Here is a 25,232-nt window from a genome sequence, read left to right on the forward strand (position 1 = left end):
CTCTCAGGTTAAGGGAGAGACACTCAGGAAGTTTTCAATTTCATCAGAATCCTGCTGTTCCAGGGCCAGCCCCTAACTGGCTATATTTTGGTCAACTTTCTTATTGCTGACATAAAATTCCTGACACCTGATAAGTAAAGGGAGGAAGGGATTATGTGGCTCACAGTTTTAGAGAATATCAAGCATCATTGATTAACTTCAAGGCAGGAACACTGTAGAGAAAATACATTTTTCATATAAGAGAAGATGCGTTATTTGATTTTTTGTGTCTGACTTATGTCACCTATCATTTTAGTTTCCAAGTGCTTCCATTTTCCTACAAACAATTCAAGTTTATGCTTTTTATGGCATAGTAGTGCTTCACTGTGTGTAAATACCACATTTTTTCTATAATTATGTTGATGGGCACACAGGAGACCTCTGTAATATAACCATTTTGAACTGTGCTGTCATAAACCTGAGTACACAGAGTTCACTGTAATATGAGATGGGGAGGGAGGTTAGGGGAAGGTAGAGGGTGGAGATGGAGTAAAAATGACCAGCATGCATTCTATATATATATCCCAATTTCCTTGATGAATTCAGCTACTGCTTATCACATATACTAGTAACCCCCCCAAAATAGAGTATTTTCTCTTAGAACTTCATGACATTCTTGTTAAGTGATTATGCCAACTTGAGTAAGAAACTGCCAACTGAACTGAACTGAACTATGTATCAGCATAGTTCTGGTATGTGTGAGGGGATATATTGAAAAGAGAAGACCCACCCTGGCTTGGTCTGTTGCCCAGATGCTATTAAAGGGAAACAAAGAAGGAAAGCTCACTTATGTTTATTCAAAGAGCTCCATTCTTCACCTTCACCTCGGATGTCATCTTCTAGTTTCCATTGCAGACCATTCAGCCTTCTGATACAGACTCACATAGGACAGTACAATGACCTCCAGGCCTTTGACTGGGCCTTTCAGATCTCCAGCATGCAGATAGCCCTTTCTTTCTCTTCTGCACCTGACTCATAAGCCAATCTTGTAAATTTTTATATAACTTGAATTAACTCTGTTTCAATAGTGAACAATGACTAATACACATGGATAACAAAATTCCCTTTATTTTTCTAGTATTTTGTCACATTCCAATCAAAAATATATTATTTAGTACTTTTAAATTTTTTTGCAATTTGGCAAAAGCCAATTATTTCTAAAAGTGTTTCATGTATTAAATATGTTTGTCCACTCTCATAATATTGATTAGGAGATGTTTCCTAGATTAATATTCAGAATTTGTGGATTTCTACAGAAATTAACTTTCACATATAGAGAGAAACATTGCAATGGTTTAATTGTTTTAGGATCATGATATATGTACGTCAACGTCATGTATTTTTATACATTTTTGTGTTAGTACTGGCAATGCACTCTAAAGTTTTATAGCATGAAAGATTTTCACAATAGTCTTTTGAAAGAAAGATATTTCTGTTACATCTTTTCCTATAGTATATCTCTTAGTATTGCCATTTCTCATCTTTTATGTGACTTATTTGGGAAAATAAGAAGCACTAAGGCACAAGGAATAATGTGCATCTAGATGTGTGTGACACTGGATTTGATGCTCTGCAGCTGAGGATGGGATGTGGACCCCAGGAGGATGAATTGGCTGTGAGATGTGAGCTGTGAGCTGGTCTCCCTCTACAGACAGCATTCACACCCAGCCATGTCTAGGTCCAGGTCTCTGAACACTATTGCCTGATGTTGTAACCTCTGAGTGCATTTAATTCTATCCTTAGTCATGTTAATATAATTACGATTATATTATGTAATATATTACTTATGAGACACAATATCTAAACATTTGGTGAAGGATTAGAATTTGCATTTCAATGTGAATATTACATTATATTATCATGGTATACATACACGAATATATGTATATTTAAACATAACTATTGTATATTGTAAAATGCAATCAATATTTTGCTTTTTCTAAAGAAGGAAATTGGGGAATCAGAGGTTTTGCTAAGTGGCACCAGCACCTGCCTGGGAAGCACAACATCCTGAATTCTATCCCCAGTTTCACCAGAAAAAAAGAGGAAATTTTGACCACACTGAACTTTGGTTTCTTCAACATCTACCAATTTGTCCTTTGTGCTCCACACCTGTATACCAGTGATGATTACTGTGGGTCCATGACTTAATATACAAATACAAAGTTGGATTCCTGGTAGAATTCATAGAAAAATTTCTGAAATCTCATTGATCTCTAAAAAGAACTCTTCAGATCTGGGGTAACTCTGATGCTGTTGTCAGTGTCCTTATTATATTAAAGATTATGAAACAAAGAGGATGAGCAGCACAGTAAGGTGAGGCCTGAAGGTCTCACTCTGCTCCATGATATATGAAGTATGAGGGGAGCAGGAGGCCTGAGCATTTATTGCATACAGTGCCTACACTTCCACTTGAAGAATACATATCCAATAAACATGATGGACAGCCAAAACAATCTCTATAACAACAATAGAGGATAACAGATGAAGATTTTAAAAGAAATTAATAACCACAGGCATCCAAACTGTGCCTGTTTCCAACTGATCCTTTTGACAAACTTGGATGTTTCTAAACTCAAACACTCAACTGTTAACAGAAGAAACATTCTCAGTGACATGCAACTATTCATATTGCTAAAATAATGACTTTAAAAGACTTTGCACAATTTGTATCAAATTCTGTTTTTATATGATTGATACAACATCTGCACACTTTATCAGATGCTGATAATATTTGAATGAGCCATATGGGCCTCAGAACCTGACATTTTATTCTCAGAGTCAGGACATATTGATGATCCTTCAAGACCGCTGGTCTGACTGCCTTCCCTTTCCTACACATTTCCTACACACCACTCCTCTGACAGCCAGTGGGAATGGTGCAGGTCTATAACACACACAATGGGCAGAAAGTAGTGGAAGAGCATAGAGAGCAAGTGTGCACATTTCTGTCTCTCTAGCTCTCTGTGCAGCCCACCCTCAGCACTTGAACTCTACTTTCACACCCTTAGAACAGCCTTCTCTCAAGTTTTCAAACAGGTACATTCCATTATGACTCCCTTTGCTATTTTACAAAAGAGATTCTTCATGAGTGACTTATTCATTTATTGTGATTCTCCTTGATATTATAAAGTATATTTTAATTCCTTTTAGAGATATATTTTACTTTACTTTTTTTCTCCATGAAGTTTATTGGTACCTTTTAGGTATAAAATACAGTTACATACATCATTGGGATCTTGTACCATTGCATGAGTATCTTGATTCTTATTTTTCCCCTTCCACAGCCCTCCCTTCACCCCCTCTACCCTTCCCTATTTGCAAAGACTTTGTTTCCATTTTTTTCCTTTATTCATATTTTTTCTTTTCCCTTCTTTCCTTCCCCTACCCCTCCCACTTCCCCTGCTCTTTTTGACCTTGACTTCTTATTACACAATGTCAATTATTCATTTTTGAAATTACAATATCAAGATCTAAGAGACATTACCACAGATTTTACAGAATTTAAAAGAATATAGAAAACATATTACAAAAATCTGTTTTGAAATAAATTTGACAACTTCTAAGAAGTATCTTGGAAGACAAATTAATGAAACTAACACTGGAGGAAATATAAAATTTGAATAGAATCTATTAAAGACAGTATATTCCTAGCTTGAAAACCTACCTATATGGCAACAACAGGCTAGTATACATTTTAACTGATAAATTTTATCCAACATTTAAAGCAGAAAAAAAAGGAACATTTCTCCCCTCATTTGAGGAAATCAACATTGTGCTAATTATAAAACTAGATAAAGATAGAAGAGAAAAGTTTTAACATAGATAGAAATTTGTTTAACAACACAAACTATAAGAAGTCAGACATGCACTGGGATTGGCTCCTATTTTACATTACCTACATTACTTCCTATTAAATTATTTATTGTTATTTACTATTATTTTTGAAATACTTGAAATCCTTTAAAAGCAGGTACAATTGTGTGTTCGCTTGTGTTTTGGTTGCTCTTTTCCCCTTAAGATGTCAGCATGCTGTGGAAAGGCAGCTAGAGGTCCCTAGGTCATGTCCACATCCATGAGAGGATGGGGGTCAGATTCTTTCATCTCTGAGGTGCAGTATTCACTGAGCTTTGCATTGGTGGGTGCTCTTACCATATTCTCCAACTTGCTTTTTTTTTGGTAAATGTTTAAACATTGTATTTCAGCATGACTGTTATTCTGCAACATCTCTGTTGAGGGTATACTCTGTAGACAGCCCCATTGCCGACCTGCATTTAATAATTAGTGTGAACTAGAAATAACATTTTTCCTTCCACTATTAAGATGTTACCATTGCTACTATTGCAGTTTAATACTATTTTGACACTATTGTATTTTGTTGTTTGTTTTGAGTGAGAGCTCACTATGTAAACCCTGCTGCACTAAACTCATGCTTTTCTAGCCTCAGCCTTACTAGTGCTGTGATTACAGATGTGTGCTATCTTGCACAGGTGCCTGATGATATTCTGAAACAAAAATATTTTTGCAGGATTAGGAATTGATTCTAGGCTTTTGTGCAAGCCAGGTAGTGTTCTACCATGGAGCTATATGTTCAGCCTTCAGAATAAATCTTTAATGTACATGATATCACCAAAATCAAAATGATACCATTTTAACTCTCAAAAGGCCTCATGTATGAAATTGAATGTGGCTATAAGTGGAAATTAAAAGTACATATTCTTCCAATTAACATGTAATTGTTTAAAACATATAATTAAACATATCCCCAAAGTAGAGGGTGAAATTTTAAGTAAAATTTTCTGTGAAGATAGGAATAGCATATAACATTTTTCTCTTGCAAGAAAAAGGAAGTTCTACACTGATTCTAATCATCTAAGCCAAGGCTTCTAATCCCACCAAATATTTTCCCAGCATATATTTTATTCACATTTTATCCTCAAAAACACAAATTTTTCATTTTTCATTTAAAAGGAATACATGACTGAATGTTTCCATTTCTTATATAATATTAAATTTGAACTTTGAAAATTCATTGAGAACATTTTAACTCTAGGTTTATTGATATTTGAGGAGTTTAAAAATATAGAACAGTATCTTAAAACATTTCTAAAGGTGATATTTTATCCTTTTAAAAATTAAGCTTATTGGTACATGAAAAGAAACAACATACCTATAAGTGAAATCCTATCAGAATCACAGCAGACTTCTCAACACAAACTTTCAAGAAAAGGAGAGGCTGGAAAAAAATATTCCAAGCCCTAAAATAAAACAACCTCTACCCCAGATTGAGGTTTCCTGCAAATTTATCATTCAGTATTAATGAAGAAATGAGATACTATCATGACAAAGAACAACTGAAGAAATTTATGACCACCAAACCAACTCTCTACAAAACTGTGAAGGATATTTTAGAAAGCAAGAACAAACACGACAATTCCAAGAACAGTAATGGAATGAATCTACCAGGCAATGTGAGAAATTAGAGAGTAAAGACAGAGAATGAACAACAGGAAAACAATATAGCAATGAGAAATCAATGCATATCAGTTATAACCATCAATATAAATGGTCTCAGTTCATCCTTTTTGGCCTTTTAAGACTGATATTGTTCAGCTCTCTCAATGAATCCCAGAGCCTTTCATGGGCTCAGCAAGCAATCTAGCACTGAACTACTTCACATAGGCCACAGGACAACTGATTTTGATGAGAATCTTTGTTGGAATCCTTGTATTATTATTGCACTAGTCACTTTCTGCTGCCTGGGACAGATACCCACAACACAAAAGAGGGGAGGATTCATATTTTCCAGTGAATTCAATCCAAACTCAGTAGGCTTCAAACATGACAGTTCTGGTGGAAGGCCATGGTGGACTGTGCTGACCCTATGGCAGCAGGAAAGTAAGGGTGGAAGGAAGGAGCAGGCACACAAAGACCCTGTCCAGGCATTGCCCCAGTGATGCATTTGCCCTGACCAGGGTAAACTCCTAACAGCACGTTCAGCTCTGAGGTCAACAATGGGTGACTCCATTGAATAGTGGAATGCCTGATGATCTAATTATTTTCCACACAATTGACACTTTGGGGAAAATTTACCTGAAATTCACAGCCATTGGATTTTTTTCCTCATAATACCAAATATCTTATAGAATATTAAAATTGTATAAGACAAGAGAGAAAAGTAATCTTGATATATATGTTGAACCATCTTGAATAAAAAATTTGCATGAAGAATACATAATAACTCTAATAAGTTATATCTATATATTGCCAAAAACATGTCTATGACTTAATTGGATAGGGAAAACTTTCTTAGTTCTCAATACATTTCCTGAATAGCACCTTCTTGTGATGAGTTTTCTGATGGTGCACTTTATCTGTTCATTTCTGAGACTGTAAATAATAGGGTTGAAGAGGGGGGAAATTACAGAGTAGAACATAGACAGAACTATGTCTCTGATGCTGGTGGAAATTGAAGAGGGTCTCAGGTAGACATAAAAACCTGAGCTGAGGAAAAGCAACACCATGAGAATGTGGGGGACACAGGTGGGAAAGGCATTTTTCCTATCTGTTCCCACTGGAAACTTGAGCAAACTAGAAAAGATATGAATATAAGACTTGATGATATAAAAGAAATAGCTACCACCAATCATCAGAGCAGAGACAAGATTTGTAATCTGTTGCTGAAGGTGTCAGAGCAAGACAACTCCAGGAGAGAGAGGATGTCACAGCAGAGCTGGTGGACAGCATGCGAGTGGCAGAAGGGCGGCCTGAAGGTGTTGATGGTGTGCATAGCTGCATAGATGAGGCCACTGAGCAGAGAGGCCAGTGTGCTGTGGACACACAGGCGAGGGTTCATGATCACAGGGTAATGGAGGGGCCTGCAGATGGTTACAAAATGGCCGTTAGCCATGATAGTGAGAAACAATACCTCTACAAATGCAAGGAAAATCCAAGAAAAACCTGAGATGCACATCCTGCCTTTGAAATGGAGCATGTGCCCAGCAGGGAATTTATGCAGGAATTAGGGAGTGTGACAGAAATGTAGCAGGAGTCCAGGATGGACAGGTATCTCAGGAAGAAGTACATGGGTGTGTGAAGGATCTTGTCAAGAGTGGTGACAGCAGCAATGATGAGGTTTCCCATTATGGTTACCAGATAAACCAGAGAGAAGAACATGGCATAGAACACCTGTAGCTTCTGCATGCCAGAAATCTCCACGAGGAGAAAGTTGATCATCATTGTGTCAAACTCCACTCAGACAGAAGTGCTGAACCCAGGAAGAATCACAGTGTGGAAAATGCCTTCATAACTATTAAACTCTAGACCCAGGGATCACAAGAATGTTTGGTGCCTGGATCTCCTGATATTTTAGGATGATTCTCCCTTAGTCTGAATAATAGTCTCCATCAAACTAAATAGGTGTTTATTGTCATTATTGCTGTGTTTATAATTTCCTCCTACATTGGAATTTATGTGACCTATTTTCTTTCAAAGTTTAGTAATGTTTTTGAGCATGTGATAAATACGTATCTTAATATTAAGTGGGGAAATCATTAAAATATTCTTCCAATTGATTTTTGTTCTCTAATGTGAAAAGGTTCTTAACTGTTCACTGTGGATAAAAATATATCACTTGATATGATCAAGAAAAATCCCATATTCTGGATTTAATAGTAATAAGAATACAGTAATTTGCAATACTAAGACTGTAGCTTATCTCATTCAAAATCCTATTCTCCATCATAAGGTAAATAATCTCTCTCTCCCTCTCTCTCTCTCTCTCTCTCTCTCTCTTTCTCCATTCTTAGGATCTAACCCAAGACCCAGAACACTTTCTATGCTGAGGACCTACACTACCACTGACATAGTACTCCCTAGGCATAAAAGTTGCAGATATTTTTGAGTTAGTTACTCTTCTACTGAGTTAGGAAGAATATTTTTGTCTCTATCTGTTTCTCTCTTTGATTCTGTCTCTGTCTCTGTTTCTCTCTTCTTTTCTCAGAATCAAAATGTATTGGGTGCATTGCTATGAGAAGTAGGGGAATTACTCAGAATATGAAAATCATTCCCCAAATGTCCCTGCTTATCATTCTCAGGAAACTTGTTAACAAGCATGTTGCTTTCCTTCATTTTCAGAGTTTATACTATGATCACACACTAGGTAAAATTCATTTATCAACACTATCTCTAAAAGTCCTGAGAGTTAGCACTGTCTCTGTGTTCTCAGAGTAGTCTCCTCTTGGAGCTCTGTCCTAACAAGATGCTGCTCCTGTGGTTCTCAGGCATCTGCTATCCTCTGCCCAATTCAATGGCTCTATTTTCACCAGAATGTCCTCACGTTTTGCCTTTAATGAGTGAGTTAAGATTTCCTTCCATTATATTTTTATACTGCCAATCTAATATGAACTTTACTATATACAAATTTCATGTGTTGTTATGCCAGGAACATAATATTTTAAGCATGAAAAATTTACCAATGAGAGACTCCCCAAGGCCTCCCCTGAAGAATAAGGTGGGGAGACAAAGAGTCACAGTACCTGCTATTTCCACTCAGCACTTTAAAATTGTGACTTTCTTCACTGAAGATAAATGTCCTTGCCTAAAAAGAAAAAAGGTATTTTCATTGTTGTGGTCTGTGTGTTCTTTGAATTTATGCTATGGTTTTTTATTACAAGAAATATTGACCTCTTGCAATTACAGGAGTTTGAGAGTAGTAAAGGAAGCAAACATCTCTGAACATCATGAAAGTTTAATTTTATTAAAAAAGACTAACACTATAAAGTTAAATGTCTGATTAAAAATAATGTAATAAACGTAAGTGATTCTATGGTAATTTAGAAAAGGTATATAGACAGGAAAAGGAAACAACTTTTTCAGGTGAGTGATGATTGTTTTTGGCTTGGATTTTCATTCTGTTTTATTCTTCTGTGTATATTTTAAAGCAAGCTATAGATTCAATGCAATGGTCATCAAAATACCAATATCATTCTTCACAAAGCTAGAAAAATATGTTAAAATTCATATAGAAACACAAAAGACCCTGAATAGCCAAAGCAACCCTGAGCAAGAGTAGCAACGCTGGAGACATTTCAAAACCAAATTTCAAAATATACGAGACAGACATTGTAACAAAAACAACATGGTGTGGCACATAAAGAGACAAATGACTGATGAAATTGAATAGAGAACCCAGAAATAAACTGTTGTAGTCAAAAGGATTTGGCAAGGGAATATATTAAATATAGGATTCACAACTTATAAGGTTATTTTATACTAATTACCAAAAGATTTAAATGTAAAAGAGTGCAAGGGATTAACCATATGCTAGAAATCCAAAGAATTCAACTGAGTGCCTAGATCCCAGAAATTTCCCACACAAGTCCAGCTGAAGGCCTAGAGTCTAAGGCAATGTCCTCCTCAAGTCCACCTGGTAGCCTAGAGCCCACATGTCTCATGCCTGTGCATATTGAGGATCTGCACCTGGAAGGCTCAAAGGCCAGTGGTGAAAGCCAGAAAATCTACACTGGTGAGATGAAGGATTTCTGCCACCAAGCTCAGGGATCCACATTGGAGCCAGGAAGTGATCCTCCCAATGAAGAACAGAGCTCCCTTGATGAAAGCAACAGCCATTCCCAGCAATAGTGAGGCCCTGAGCTCCTCCTCCAATGAGAACATCCTAGTTTCCATCAGGAAAATCATCTGAAGCAAGCTTCTCCTAGAAAATCCACAGGCTAAGATCTTCCACTCCAGTTCTCTTTTTATGGCTATTGCTAACAGCCTTCAGGTGGGTCCTCCATGTCCAGACCATGCTGATTGAGTTCAGCTGCATGTTACAAGGGACCATTAATCAATCAACAACAATCCACTCCTGGTCAACTTGTTAACCAAACACATTTCCTTAAATCATAGTTTCTAGTGGCAGACTTGTGAAAAGTTACCCTATCTTGATCTCTTTAGATTTATAGGTGAGTGAAGGTTTTTGGAAGATAGACACAGGACATGGAAATGAAGCCCCATGTTTTACAGTGGACCTTTGAATTATGACCAGCCTGACATAGGACTAACGTAGTTTAATACTCGAATTTTGTTTTTAACTTGTGACTAATGTCTTCATTTGTGGCCAATGCTGGCCTCTTGTGCTTCCAGATGGTCTCAGATACAGATTTAACACTTATAGAGTTCTGGAATGAATATTACAGCATTCTTTCCTCTGTAAGGTTAATTGAGAAACCCTGGGCTAACATCTGTAAGGTTACTGAGATCTGCCAGGAAGAAAGTGTGGTGGCCAAAAATTAAACAGGTGAGAGACTTTGAAGGCAGTTGAGCAACTTGTGTTACAACAAGACTTTGCAAATGCATTGAGTGAGTAAGTCAAGGGTTCGCTGTGCCTCTCTCCTCCAAAAATATTAATTTGTACTTTGTAGACAACCGTACTTTATATTGTTGAACAACTTTAAAGAATCATATTCATGCTCAGTATTTCCATACTTTGGTTAGAGTGAGAGACTGCACTGTGAAGCCTAAATTCTACTCCTAGAAAGAATGTACAATAGTATTTAATGATTTTATTTGAATACAATTAAAATCATGACAAAACATAACCTTTCAAAAGGTTTCCACTGATGTAAAGGTTAAGACTACAATTTGAAATATATTCTTCCTGGGGGAAAAGTCCAAACTGGGGGATCTGAAGATTTGCGTATAGATACATATTTAATTATGGAATTATCAGAAATCTCTGTTGCTAAACCAATTAGTATTTCTCAAAGATTATACATGGTGGGAATCTTTTCTTAAACTTAATTGTAACACTTTCTAAAACAGTGGAAGTCTGTTTCAATGAAACATATTGTCATTAGCATTGTTGTGCTCATGCCTCTATTCATGTGAAGTCTATGACTTTACTCTTTTTGGTTTAGGACTGAAATTCCCAATTTTGTGCAAGGTTAATATGACTTACACCAAATAAGAAAGTAATGTGCCCTAACCATTTGCAGTTTTTGCAAAACATAATGAGGAACAGAAGCCTGGATATCTAGAGTTAGATTGGGCATCATTCATATTTGCATTTAATTTACAAATACACAAACCTTTAGCATTCTGTTGTGAATGAATAATAATTTTATAGCATAAAATAATTCCATTATACCTAATTATAGCAGTCTCATTGCTTTTCTTTTGAAAAGTAAACTACTATGTTACATTTTCAAAATGTAGATGTTGGAAGTTTATATTTCCACAAGCAAAGCACTTCAAAATACTTTCTGAATTAATCACTCAGTATCAATAAATAATCTGCTACTACACAATTTATTAAAACACAATACATGGATAATTTTGTCAAAATGGATCACTTCAGCTGTAAATAAATAATTAATTGTATTTTGCTATTATATTTAGGTATTTGAACTCTTACCAAAATAAACTGCTGCCTTTCAGCAAAAGCATCACTTCAAAACTTTGTACATATATTGAATTGGTAAAAAGCTTCAGATGTTTTCAAGTTGCTGTCAGTGAATATTGGAGATATTTGATTCTTTCTTCCGTTTGTTATTTTTTGAAACTTACTTTGGGAAAGCATGACTTTGTATGTGAGAATATAACCTACATCCTAGAGCTCATGGTTTGAGATTTTAAATGTGTTGTATTCCTTTTGGCCAACCTCCTTACTACTGTGAAACCTTATGCTCAAGTGTATGGACTGAACCAATGATATTAAGATATGTTTTAGATATTTATTGTGTGCAAACATTTCCAAAACTTTTAGACAATTAAAATGATAGATGCCATGTGTGAAACTTTAATTAACTGCTAATGTGGATATACTATGGATAATAATATGGGTGTGCTCTTAGAACAGATAAGGCTATACAGAAAATATCCAATACTTACATGTGCAAATTGAAACTAAAATAATGTATGTAATTAAATTAGTTTCTCTAAAAATAATTTAACCTCTTTCTTTTGTTGAATGAATAACCATTTCTTCATGTAAAATCATTAAATTTTTCTGCCATGGTCGCAAATGGGACTACATCTTCTTTAATAGAAAATAATTATAAAATGCAGGCCTTTTGAAACAAAATTAATTTTTTTTTGCTTTACTGTGTACAGTTTTAAAAAGAAAATGCATTAAATAAAATTTAATTAAATCACTCATGACATCAACCCTTTCGTTCACAATTTAATTCTTAATTATTCAGAAAATTACTATTTAGTATGTAATACACCTCAGCTCAGGCCCAGCTGAAAGGGATGGACTAAGAAAGAAATTGAAACCAGATCATTTAATCAAAATCCAGCTCCTTTAAAAAAAGATTATGGTAAGATATAAAATATAAAATATTCCAATTTATGTGCTTTTTATTATATTTATAGTCCCTTATTTTTCTTTTAAACAGTGGTTTTCCTTCTCAGGGAAACTCATAGATGCAGCTTTCTGATTAAACTTCTCTGACCTTTGTATACAATGCTTAGAAGTGTTCTGAATTTCAAATTTCTCAGATGACAGTGACCACAAAGTGCTGTTCCAGTTTGAATCCCTTTGCACACTTGACCTGCCAGTGTTTGAAATTATGGGGTTCTGGCAGCTATTGACCCATTCATCCATGGCTTTACATTTTTAATTCATGGTAAGAAGTTGACATATTTCCTTATATCTAGTGAACCATTCAGTTTCATGAATTAATTTGTCTGAGTGAAGTTTCAGTGAAATATACAATAGATGAATTACAGTGTACTCTTGACTTTTAACTCAGTTTGTTTATTAGGACAGATTGTAACTCACACTGGTCAATTGAAGGCTCAGGCTCCTCTACACAGCCTTCAAAGTTTGTCTGTATATAATTTTGGGACAGACTTTCTTCCTGGCTCATCTCAGGGTCCTTAGATACATTGGCTCAGGATTTCTCAGTTAATACTCACAGAAAAGGATGTGGTACTATTCCTTCTAGAAGTCTTTAAATGTTAAATTTGCATCTGTGAATATCTAAAAGCACAAGTGGCTGGCATTTAGGTTGTAACTTGAGAATTTGGTCATAAATTAAAATTAATATTCCAGTCATAACCCATCTTGGTCCTATGTCCAAGTTGTAAATTGAGGGTCACTGTCTCTCAGCACATACAGAAAATTTTGTATTTGATTCAATTCATTCTGTCTTTTCAAAAAGTAACCAATGCATTCAAAAGGAACAAATGTTCAGCATAGAAGAAAGGAAAGAGCTGACTATCATGATATTCATAATAATATCCCACACTCACCACGTCCACACTGTGAATAGCCAGTTCCTCCAGTAGCTCTTTTTCCCATGTAAGATGTCCAAGTATAGATGAACCAATTTTTCAAGGATGAACCCTCTTCAGTCTTTCTTTAAAGACTTCAATAGGAATTTTATGGTCCAGTTGTTGTCACCAGGGACAGGTTCATGTGATTATGTGACAATTGTTACATCCTTCCAAGTATGTAGTTCAGGGCAGCAATTTCAAACATCAGCAGGGTCCTTGGGGACAATCCAGGAAATCCAAAGAACCCTGTTGCTCAATAGCAAAGGGATTTGGAGTAATTAGTGGCCATGTTTGGACCCTTGAATGGTTGTACTTTAAAAAATATTGATGTTCATTTCTTTCTTGCAGTATCTGGTAGATTGACTTTCAGTACTCATAGTAAGAAATGATGGAAACTCTCATTGGCAGGCATTTAAGGTGCGAAATCTAGGAGTTGCTAAGTCTTCTCAACCTGCAATGACTACTCCATTAACACTCAGCAAAATGACTTTAGCTCCAAACTGGGTAATTAAGTAATCTCTCAACATTTTTTCTAGTATCCCTAGTTATATAGACATGCTGTATTAAGATATATGCTTGCCTGAGGAAGCATGCATTTGTAAAACTAGTTGGGGTTTATCAAATCAGGGAATGATTTGTGAAAATTTTAAAAACATCCATTCTTCTGGAAATGCACATTGAAATGATTTTTTACACATTCTGTGTGTTCCTTGTGTGAGTTTTAATGTGTACAGCACAGGAATAATTTTTTCTGCCAGATGAGAGATATTTTCTAGTTAGAATAGCTTAGGCTTAATTTTTTTACTAAATGATCCCTAGTGTAATTTAAAGGTATTAATACATACTCATAATTGTCTTTTATCACATGTGTAGAATCCTTAGCAGTTTTTCTTTGATGAACTTCAGGAATGTGGCTAAGAAAACAAGCTCTCATATGTATTTATCAACAGTACCATTTGTCACTGCACTGGATTTTGGACAAGTATCTGAAACCGGATGAGGAGAAGAAGGTATACCAGATGCTTCTCTTGCATGGCCTTTTACCAGATGGATGGCAAGGAAGCTCTCTGAGATAGCTTGGGCCTTGACAGAGACAGGAGGAAAACTAAGAAGTTCATGCTGGACTAAAATGAGGCCACTTAAACATCAATGAACAAAAACTGTGAGTGAATTTAGATCCACCCATGCATAATGATGCTAAAATTAACACATGTTACTGATCACTTTAGCACTTGGTAAGAAACCAGTTCATCATGTTAAGCCTCAGAAAAAAGTAGGAAAAATGGAAGGATTTATCCTGCTCAATGCAAACTAAATAGCCCCTCAAGTAGCCACATGAGGTCTGAGTCCCATGAATGAGCCCACTGTGGATGAGAAAATAAGCTGTTAATTAGATTTCATTTCAGTAATTTTATATTAATACTTAAATAGTTACATGCACCCAGATTCTTGACTTATGGTTAACTTGAAAAACAGGAAAATTATTTTTATTCTAATTTCAAAACTGTAGTTCATGTTACATTTAAAAAATGAGAGAATTACAAACTTTAATCAAATTTAATATAATTTTTAAAGATAATATAACATTTACATTTATAAAGAAATATAAACATTATATATAAACATTATTTCTTTTAAATAAATATAAACATATAGTACATACATATATGTAAATTGTTAAATATATATGATTTAGAATTTACAATAAAAATGACAAGATATAGAGGAAGAAATTAGGTAGATGAAAACAATTAAAAGTACAATAATGATTAATGAACTTGAGTGACAAACTCAGACAGGTTCACTGTACATAATTTTGTTTGTAAATTTTACTTCATTAGTACATGTTCTGAGTATATGAATATTGCCTCAGGGAAGTGGTGCATGTACTTATCAAATCTGATGCATTTTAATTCCTCTTCCCCTTCCTACCCATCTGCACCTCTAGAAACCCATTTTCTATTTTTTTCTTTTCTTTTTTTAATTAAATTCTTTTATTGGTACATTGTAGGTATACAACACATTTACATTTCTCATTGGGAATTATACCTTTACGTGATGCATCTTGGTTCTTATTTTTCCCCATTCCTAGCCCTCCCTTCATGACCTCCACCCTTCCCTATTTAAAGACTTTATTTCCATTTTTTCCATTTCTCATCATTTTTCCTTTCCCTTCTTTCCTTTCCCCTGCCCCTCCCACTACCCCTACCCCTTTGGACCTTTTCTTCCAATTTTGCATTATCAATTATTCATTCTAATCATTGGTATGTTTTAGGTATACAACAAAAGACATTCCTCATTAGAAATTTGCACCTTTACATAATGTCTCTTGGTTCTTATTTTTTCACCCTTGCCCAGCCCTCCCTTTAACCCCTCCATTCCTCCCTATTTACAAAGATTTTGTTCCTATTTTTCCATTTTCTCACATTAATTCCATTCCCTTCTATCCTTTCCCCTAGCACTCCCACTTCCATCCACTTTGCCCATTTTTTTCCTATTTCACATTAACTATTATACATTCAGTCCTTATTTACACTTTCAGTTTCTCACACCAGACAAACTATTTGGTATTTATTCATGTGTGTCCTATTTATTTCATTTAAGAGTATCACCTCATAGTGCACCCATGTAGCTATAAATGTCTCTAATTTCTCATTTTTTATGGCTGAGTAGTACTCCATTTTATATTAAAAAACACATTTTCTTTATCCACTCTCCAGTTGATGGGCACTTGGGCTGTTTCCAAGTTTTAGCTATTACAAACTGTGCTGCTATGAACATGGGTGCACATATATCACTGTGGTATGATTGTTTTAATTCTTTGGGGAAGATCCCCAGCAGTGGATTAGCAGGGTCAAATGAGACTTCCAGTCCCAGTTCTTTGAGGTATCTCCATACTGATTTCCACAGTGCTTGCACCAGTCTACACTCCCACCAGCAGTGGATCAGGGTTCCTCTTTCCCCACAACAATGCCAGCATTGGTTATTGGTTGATTTCATGATAGCAGCCCTTCTTTCTGGAGTGAAGTGGAATCTCAGCTTTGTTTTCATTTGCATCTCTCAAATGACCAGTGACGTTGAACATTTTTTCCTGTATTTATTGGCTATTTTTACTTCTTTGTCTGAGAAATGTCTGTTCATTTCACATGCCCATTTTTGGATTGGGTCTTTAAATTTGGGAGGTCTGATCTTTTTAAGTTCTTTATAGATTCGAGATAGTAGACCTCTGTCTAAGGAAGAGCAGGTGAAGATTTTTTCCCACATTGTGGGTTGTCTCTTCACACTGCTGGTGGTTTCTCTTGCTGTGTAGAAGTCTTTTAATAAGAAGAGATCCAACTTGTTGATTGTGCTAGTTCACAGGCAACTGAGGTTTTGTTCACAAAATCTTTTCCTACACAGATGTCTTCAAGTGTTCTACCTAACCTCTGTTCCAACTGGTTCAGAGTTTCTATTTTAATATTTAGATCTTTAATCTATTTTGATTTCAGTTTAGTGCATGGTGAGAGATACAAGTCTAGATTTAATCTTTGCCAAGATGAAGCCCAATTTTTCCAACACCATTTATTAAAGAGGCTATCTTTCCTCCAGTGAGGGTGTTTGGCTCCTTTATCGAAGATGAGGTGGCTGAGTGTGTCTGGCATTGTTTCAGCATTTTTTAATCTGTTCCACTGGTCCTCAAGTCTGTTTCTTTGCTAGTACCATGCGGTTTTTATCACAGTAGCTTTGTAGTATAGTTGGAGGTTGGGAATAGTGATACCCCTTGTCATGTCTCTGTTACCTAGAATTGCTTTTGTTATTCTGCATCTCTTCTTGTTCCAAATGAATATCTGGATTGTTTTCTCAAGGTCTATGAAGTATGCTCCTGGGATTTCAATTAGAATTGCATTAAATCTATATAGCAGCTTTGGAAGTATGGCCATTTTCACTATATTAATCCTTCCTACCCAGGAGCAGGGGACGTCTGTCCATTTTCCGATATCATTTAAATCTCTCTTTTCAGAGTACCATAGTTTTCAGAGAAGAGGTCTTTCATTAGTTTTGTTATGATGATTCCGAGGCATTTCAATTTTTGGATGGTATTGTGAAAGGAATTATTTGCCGTCTTTCTCTCTCAGTGAGTCTGTCATTCATGTAGAGGAAAGCTATTGATTTTTGTGTGTTGACCTTGTAACCAGCTACTTGATTGAATTTGCTTATTAAGTCTAGAAGACTTTTGGTGGAGTTCTTGGGGTCTTCTATGTAGAGTATCATGTCATCTGCAAATAATGACAAGTTGAATTCTTCATTACCTATCTTTATTCCTTTTATTTCTTTCTCTTCTCTAATTGCTGTGGCTAATGTTTCCAGAACTATATTGAACAAGAGTGGTGATAGTGTACATTCTTGTCTTATTCCTGATTTGAGTGTGAAGGATTTCAGTTTTTGACCATTTAGTATGATATTGGCTGTTGGTTTTTCATAGATGGCTTCTATCTGTTTGAGGTAGAGAACGTCTATTCCAATTTTTTCTAGGGTTTTTTTTTTTTATCATAAATGCATGTTGGATTTTGTCAAATGTTTTTTCTGCATCTATTGAGATAATCATATGGTTTTTGTCTTTGGCTCTACTGATATAGTGTATTACATTGACTGATTTTTGTATATTGAACCATCCCTGCATCCCTGGGATGAATCCCACTTGATCAGGGTGTATGATCTTCTTGATGATCTTCTGCATTCTGTTTGCCATTATCTTATTAAGGATTTTTGCATCTATGTGCATTAGTGAGATTGGCCTATAGTTTTCCTTTTCATTTGGGTCTTTCTCTGTTTTGGGGATCAAGGTGATGCTTGCTCTCAGGAATGAATTTGGGAGTATTGCTTCCCTTTCAATTTCATTCCACAGTTTAAACAGTAGCGGCAGTAGTTCCTCTCTAAATATCTTGTAGAATTCAACAGTGAAGCTATCAGGGCCCATTCATTTCTTAGTTGATAAGTTTTTAATTACATTTTCAATTTCATTGGTTGCTATTGGGTTGTTCAGAATTTTTAGGTCTTCTTCGTTCAACTTTGATAATTCATATGTATCTAGGAATTTGTCCATTTCTTCTGTGTTGTCCGTCTTATTGGTGTATAGGTTCTTGAAGTAGATATTGATGATCCTCTGGATTTCTGCTGGGTATGTTGTAATTTTACCCTTTTCGTTCCTAATTCCATGGATTTGGGCCTTTTCCTTCCTTTTTCTGACAAGGTTGGCTAAAGGTTTGTCAATTTTGTTGATTCTTTTGAAGAACCAACTCTTGGCTTCATTGATTTTTTGTATCATTCTCTTAATCTCCATTGCATTGATTTCTCCTTTGATCTTTATAATTTCCTCCATTGTATGAGCTTTGGGGTTGTCCTGCTCTTCTTTCTCTAGAAGCTTGAGGTTGAGCATCAGGTTGTTTAATTGGGCTCGTTCTGTTTTCCTAGAATGCGTATTCACTGCTATGAATTTTCCTCTTAAGACTGCTTTCATTTTGTGCCATAGATTCTGATATGTTGTATTGTCATTGTCTCTTAATTGAATGAACTGTCTGATTTCTTGTTTAATTTCTTCTGTGACACATTGGTTATACAGAAGTGTGTTGTTCATTTTCCACGTGTTTATGGAATTTTTTGAGTTTCTTTTGTTACGGATCTCCAATTTCATCGCACTATGGTATGATAATATACAGGGGATAACTTCGATTACTGTGCACTTACTTAAACCTGTTCTATGTGTGAGTATGTGGTCTATTTTGGAGAATGACTCATGTACAGCTGAGAAGAATGTGTAATCTGATTTTCTGGGGTGGAAGACTCTGTAAACATCTGTTAAGTTCATTTGTTCAAGGGGTCGATTGAGTTCTAGTATTTCATTACTTATTTTTTGTCTAGTTGATCTATCTATTTGTGACAGTGGGGTGTTGAGGTCCCTCACTATAATTGTATTAGTGCATACATGACTTTTCCTGTCCATTAGTATTTGTTTTATATAGTTGGGTACAGTAGTGTTTGGTGCATAGATATTATGATTATTATCTCTTCCTCTTGGATTCTTCCCTTTACAAGGATGTAGTGTCCTTCTTCATCTCTCTTAATCAATGTTGGTTTGAAATCTACTTGATCTACAAAGAGGATAGCTACTCCTGCTTTTTTTCAGGTTACTGTCACATGCAGTATTGTTTTCCACCCTTTAACTTTCTATGAGTTTCCTTTTGAATTAAGTGTGTTTCTTGTATGCAGCATATTGTTGGATTTTGCTTCTTGACCCATTCTGCCAGTCTATTTCTTTCAATTGGTTAATTGAGACCAGTAACATTGATGGTTATAACTGAAATGTATTGACTTGTCATTGCCATGACTTTTTCTTTTTGTTGGGTTCTCCCCCTTTACATTTAATTTCTTGTCATGCTAAATGGGTTCATTCTGCTTTGCTTCCTGAGGTTGTGCACCTCAATGTCTGTTCCTAAGCTATTGTGTAAAATTCTTTGTAGTGCTGGTTTGGTATTCACAAAATTCCTAAGGTGCTCTTTGTCATGAAAGTATCTCATTTCTCCATCAATTTTAAAAGATAGTTTTGTAGGGTACCTCAATCTGGGTTGGAGGTTGTTTCCTTTTAGGGCTTGGAATATGTCACTCCAAGGTCTTCTTGCCTTGATGGTTTGTGTTGAGAAGTCTGTTGTGATTCTGATGGGCTTTCCTTTATATGTGATTTGTTTCTTTTCTCTGACTGCTTGGAGAACTTTGTTCTGTTGTGTTTCTGGAATCTTAACAATGATATTCCTATGTGTAGATTTTTTTTTGATCAAGGCTATCTGGAGTCCTATATACCTCACTTATCTGTATGTCAAACTCTTTTCCCCTGCTTGGGAAGTTTTCTGCCATTATTTCTGTGAAGAGATGTTTTATGTCATCTGCATTCTCTCCTGTTTCTTCATTGAGCTCAATCAGTCTTATGTTATTGTTCTTTTCATCGTCTAGCACCTGCTGGATTGATTTCTCATGTTCCCTTATAATTTTGAAGCAATTTTTCTTTTCCTGGTCACTAATTGCAATCTTATCTTCTATATCTGAAATTCTGTCCTCACATTGGCTCATTCGGCTGTGTAGGCTTTCAATGGAGTTTTTCGAGTCCTGGAAATCTATTTGCATCTGTTTTATGGATTCCATTTGTTTCTTATGTTGGGATTCCATCACGTTCATCAGGTCCTCTCTAGATTTATTAATCATATCTTGCATTAGGATCACAATTTCTCCTGTTATCTGAGAAATTATTTCTGATTTCATTTTTTCCAGATCCCCTTTTGTTTCCAGTTCAGTGAGTCCAGGTGGTTGAGTATCAGAGTGTTCCACCTCATTTCCCTTTGGGGTTGCTGTAGGTGATCTGGAAGTCTAGTTTTGAGACTTATTTATGTGTTTTCTCATTTTTACTGGGGCGGGGGCCTGTTCCTGCATGGATTACCTCCTCTGAGTTGGGAGAGTTGGAACAGGGGCCGAGAGCAGCGGTAGAGATGGTGACCCAAAAGCCCTTTCCTGTGGCCTGGGAACAGTGGGAGTTATGGTGGCCAGGAAGCCCCTTCCTCCGGACCAGGAGCATTGGGACAATGGCTCAGAAGCCCCTACCTCTGGGCCATGAGCACTGGGACTCAGTACCTTGGTCTCATGCTCTGGTGTCCTCTACATCTTTGTAATGTGGTACCAAGTGGCTGCCTCTTTCCAGCGGGGTGATTCCGCATGTTCCATGTCACTTGGGACCTCAGTAGGGCATGGGGAGACCTGCCTGTCTGCAGCGGGGTGATTTGGCATCTTCCACACAACTCGGGAACTTGGTAGGGTGTGCCTATTTTCTATTTTCATTAACATATTTCCTATTTTTACTTTTAGTTCGTGTTTGCAACATAAAATATTATTTCAATGTATAATGTGAGTATTTGGTATAGGTACATGACACATCTTGAATATTTTTACATTCCCTCTCCTTTAAGCCTCCTTTCATTCAGGGCCTCTTTGACCCTTCCTATCTATCACTCTGTTTGCTTTTATCAAACTTTTACTTTCTCTTTAATTTCAGTTTCTCATGAAAGAGAAATCATTAGATTTTTGACCTTGTGTTTCTGTTCTATTGACCTTGTGTTTCTGTTTTATTGACCTTAACATTATGGCTCAAAATGTGTCTGTCATTTTCTCATTGCTGAGACAAAATTCCAAACACACACGAGTTAAGGGAGGAAAGGCTCATTTTACCTCAGAGTTAATAGAGCTTTCAGTCCATCAGCAGGGTTCGAGGTAGGGCTGTATAGCAGAAGGGATGTGCAGAGGAGAAACAATTTATGGCATAGCAGGCAGGAGGAAGCATCAACATCCAGCCTCCCTTTCTCTTTTATCCCACCCAGGCTACAAGCCTAGGGGTTCGTGCCACTTGTAGCCAGTGTGGGTCTTCTTTTTTCAGAGTATCGATTCAGCCACATCCAGAGTCATGCTAATCCAATCAGTGAACTAATCTAGTTATCTCACTTGTAAATCTTATTCATATACTAGATCTAGGTTCCTGTGAAAAGCTTCATTTATTAAGGCTTTATGCTTTGGGAGAACAACTAAATAACATCCATAATAAAGTGCATTCATTTATCTACAAATGACTCAAGTTTATCTTTCTTTTTGGCAGACTAGTACTCCACTGTGTGTAAATACCACATTTCCTCTCTCCACTTTTCTGCTATTGGACACACAGGCTGCATCCAGTATTTAGTTATCATGAATTTTGCTGTTATACAGATAGACATACATGTATCACTGTAACATAATGTCTCTAATTCTTCTTTGCAGATATAGCAAGAATTTTTATAACTTGGTCAAATGGAATTTATATGTTTAGTTCTTTGAGGTACATTCATATTGAGTTTTACCATTGGTGTACAAATTTACATTCCTATAAACAAGGTAAAAGTGTTCCTTTTTTACCATAGCCATATTGGCATTTATTATTATTTAATTTCTTGATGATTCCCTTTCTGCTGTAAGAGGAAATCATAGGGTTGTTTTAATTTATTTTTATGTAGTGGCCAGAGATGTTGGATATTTTTTCCATGTTTATTGGCCATTTCTGAGAAGTGTCTATTCATTTCATTTGCCCATTTATGACTGGGTTGTACACTTTTGGAGGTACAATTTTTTGTGATATACACATATATTAGATATTACTCCTTTGTTTGCGGAATAGTGCAATGATTTTCCCATCCTGTAAGTTGTGTCTTTATATGGTTGATTATTTTCTTTGCTATTCAGAAGCATTTTAATTTCATATAATCTCATTTATTGGTTTTTACTATTGGGGTTTTTTTGTATTTTTTTTTTCAGCAAGTCTTGCTTACACATTTGACTTCAAAAGATTTACCTACTTTATGTTCCAGCTGGATAACTGTTTGTATTCTAATCCTTAGATCTTTGATCCATTAGGTTTTACATTCAATATATGGTGAGAGACATGGGTCCAGCTTCCATCATTTATTCAGAGATAACCAGTTTCCCAGACAATTTTCTATAGGGGCTGTCTTTCTGCGCAGGTATGCTTTGGTGACTGTGGCAGACGTTATACAGCTGAATGGTGCTAATGATGTTTCTGAATCCTCTCTTCTAGTTCTTTGGCACACATGATAGTTTTAGTGTTAGTTCCATGATATTTTTATCACTCTAACCTTGGACTATAACTTGAAGTCAGGCATTGTGATGCCTTCTGTAGGGGGCCCTGCCCCCCCCCCGCTGGAACTCTTGAGTGTCTTTTACGGACATGTCCGGGCTTGTTACAGATCTATCTGGCAACAAGGAAGTAGCCCCAGTACACTCTTCTTGTTTCTCTCCTCTCGCCCTACGGTATATATGTTGTAGCAGCTTTTGTAATAAACGAGACTTGATCAGAAACCTGTCTTGTCTCTATCTCTCGTGTCTCCTGTCCTCTCTCATCTTCGCTCCCCCTCTAGGGTCTCTGTTGACTTACCCGCGGGCCGAGACAAGTGGCGCCCAACGTGGGGCCAGAGAACGGGGGATCCAGTGAAAGACGCTGCTCAGGGGCCCTAAGATTAAGATTGAAGAACAAAGAACACACTCGACATAAAAGAGGCTTGCGATTGACGTGGACCCGCCGTCTTTTTACACCTCGGTGAGTTGAACAGCGATTATGGGACAGGACATTAGTCAGCACAAACTGTTTGTACAAGGTCTCAAGAAGACATTACAGACACGAGGGGTAAAGGTTACAGCCAAACAATTGCTGAAATTTTTTGATTATATTAAAGATCTCTGTCCCTGGTTCCCTGCTGAGGGAACCATTGACAAAGAGAGATAAAAAAAGGTGGGGGAGGCTCTCCAAGATTATTATGCCACTTGCGGACCCAGAAAGGTCCCGACTACGGCGTTCTCATATTAAAATTTAATTAATGATATTATTTCCCAAAAAGCGAGGGATCCACTGGTAGCTCAGGCTATACAGGTTGGGGAGGTAGCCCTCCGTAGTGGTGAAGAACTGACACCCGCTGGTGACTCCGACACAGTTCCCCGGGACGCCAATATGGCGCCGGGACCCAGGCCAGTTAAGGCCACGCCTTCCTCGCCAGACGAGGAAGAAGACTTGATGTCCTTTGACAGTGATGATGATCCCGCCCCCGACAGACATAACGTTCCCTCGGACCAATCCCAAACGGCCACGATCCCTGCCAAGCCCTATAAGACAAAGCCTCGCCGGACCCCCGCTTCCTCTTCCTCCGTTACTGCCTCTAAGACAGCCCCACCCTCACGGGAGGTTCCGCCCCTATATCCCTCCCTTCAAGCCTATCGCTCCTTGCCTCCGCCCCCAGATCCACCCCAAAAAGACTCCAAAACTGACAAGTCTGTGGGAAAAACATTGCGGGGCAGCTCTGGGTGCCCCCCTCCTTATATCCATCCAGGCCCCAACACTCCCGCTTTGGCCTATCCTGTTGTTGATCCCCCCAAAAAACTCCGAGACAAAATAGACTTTCTAAAAAAACAGATAAGGTTAAAAAAAAACATCAAAAACTTATTACCCAGCTTGAGGGCTTAAAAACAGACAAGGCTCACAAAAATGTCCCTAAAAAAAACACCCATAAGCCACGACCCCCCATTAGAGGGACGACCCCCAGGGTACCGTCCGGGTCAAGGGTACCCCTAAAACTTGAGCCCGTGAAAGCCTTCCCTGTCACTGAGACTGTTGACACACAGGGTCAGACATAGAGACACCATAACGGCTTTGATTTTAAGGTTATTAAAGAGCTTAAAATGGCTGCGGCTCAATACGGGGCCACTACACCTTACACCATGGCTATTCTAAAATCGGTGACAAAAAATTGGCTCACCCCAATTGATTGACAGACTCTGGCCCATGCCACCCTTACAAGAGGTGACTACTTATTATAAAAATCTGAGTATGTTAAAAATTGTCGAGAGACCGCTAGACACAATGCTCAGGCAAAAAATGGTTGGGTGCTTGACATGCTTCTTGGGGAGGGGGCCTACGCCGCTAATGACCAACAAATACAATTTGACGTGGGGTTGTATGCCCAGATTCAGACTACAGCCACTAGGGCCTAGAAAAAACTCCCTTCCAAAAGAGACGTGAGTGCCTCCCTCACTAATATCCGACAGGGCCCAGACGAGCCATTTACAGACTTTGTCCACCGCCTTCTCACGGCGACAGGCTGGATTTTTGAGAACACAGAGACAGAGACAGATTTCGTTAAACAGCTTGCTTTTAAAAAAATGGTACCCTACTAAGGGGTCTCCTAGAAACCTGATATCACATACATTATTCATTCTTAACTTCTTAAATTTGGATGCCAAAGGTTTATCTGCAGCCAATCGTTTCTGGCAACCAGAGACACACCGACAATTTGCCT

At 37.1% G+C, this 25,232-nt stretch overlaps 1 pseudogene; it reads right to left on the minus strand.

Moving 5' to 3' along the window:
• Nucleotides 1-6,296: 6,296 nt before the first annotated feature.
• LOC147820613 (olfactory receptor 14C36-like) lies at nt 6,297-7,275 on the minus strand (annotated as a pseudogene).
• Between the last annotated feature and the right edge of the window lie 17,957 nt (nt 7,276-25,232).

The sequence above is a fragment of the Heterocephalus glaber genome, unplaced genomic scaffold (genome assembly GCF_053883595.1).
Source record: "Heterocephalus glaber isolate CG9 unplaced genomic scaffold, H.glaber_assembly_v1.0 deba00001831, whole genome shotgun sequence".
NCBI classification, from domain to species: domain Eukaryota; kingdom Metazoa; phylum Chordata; class Mammalia; order Rodentia; family Bathyergidae; genus Heterocephalus; species Heterocephalus glaber.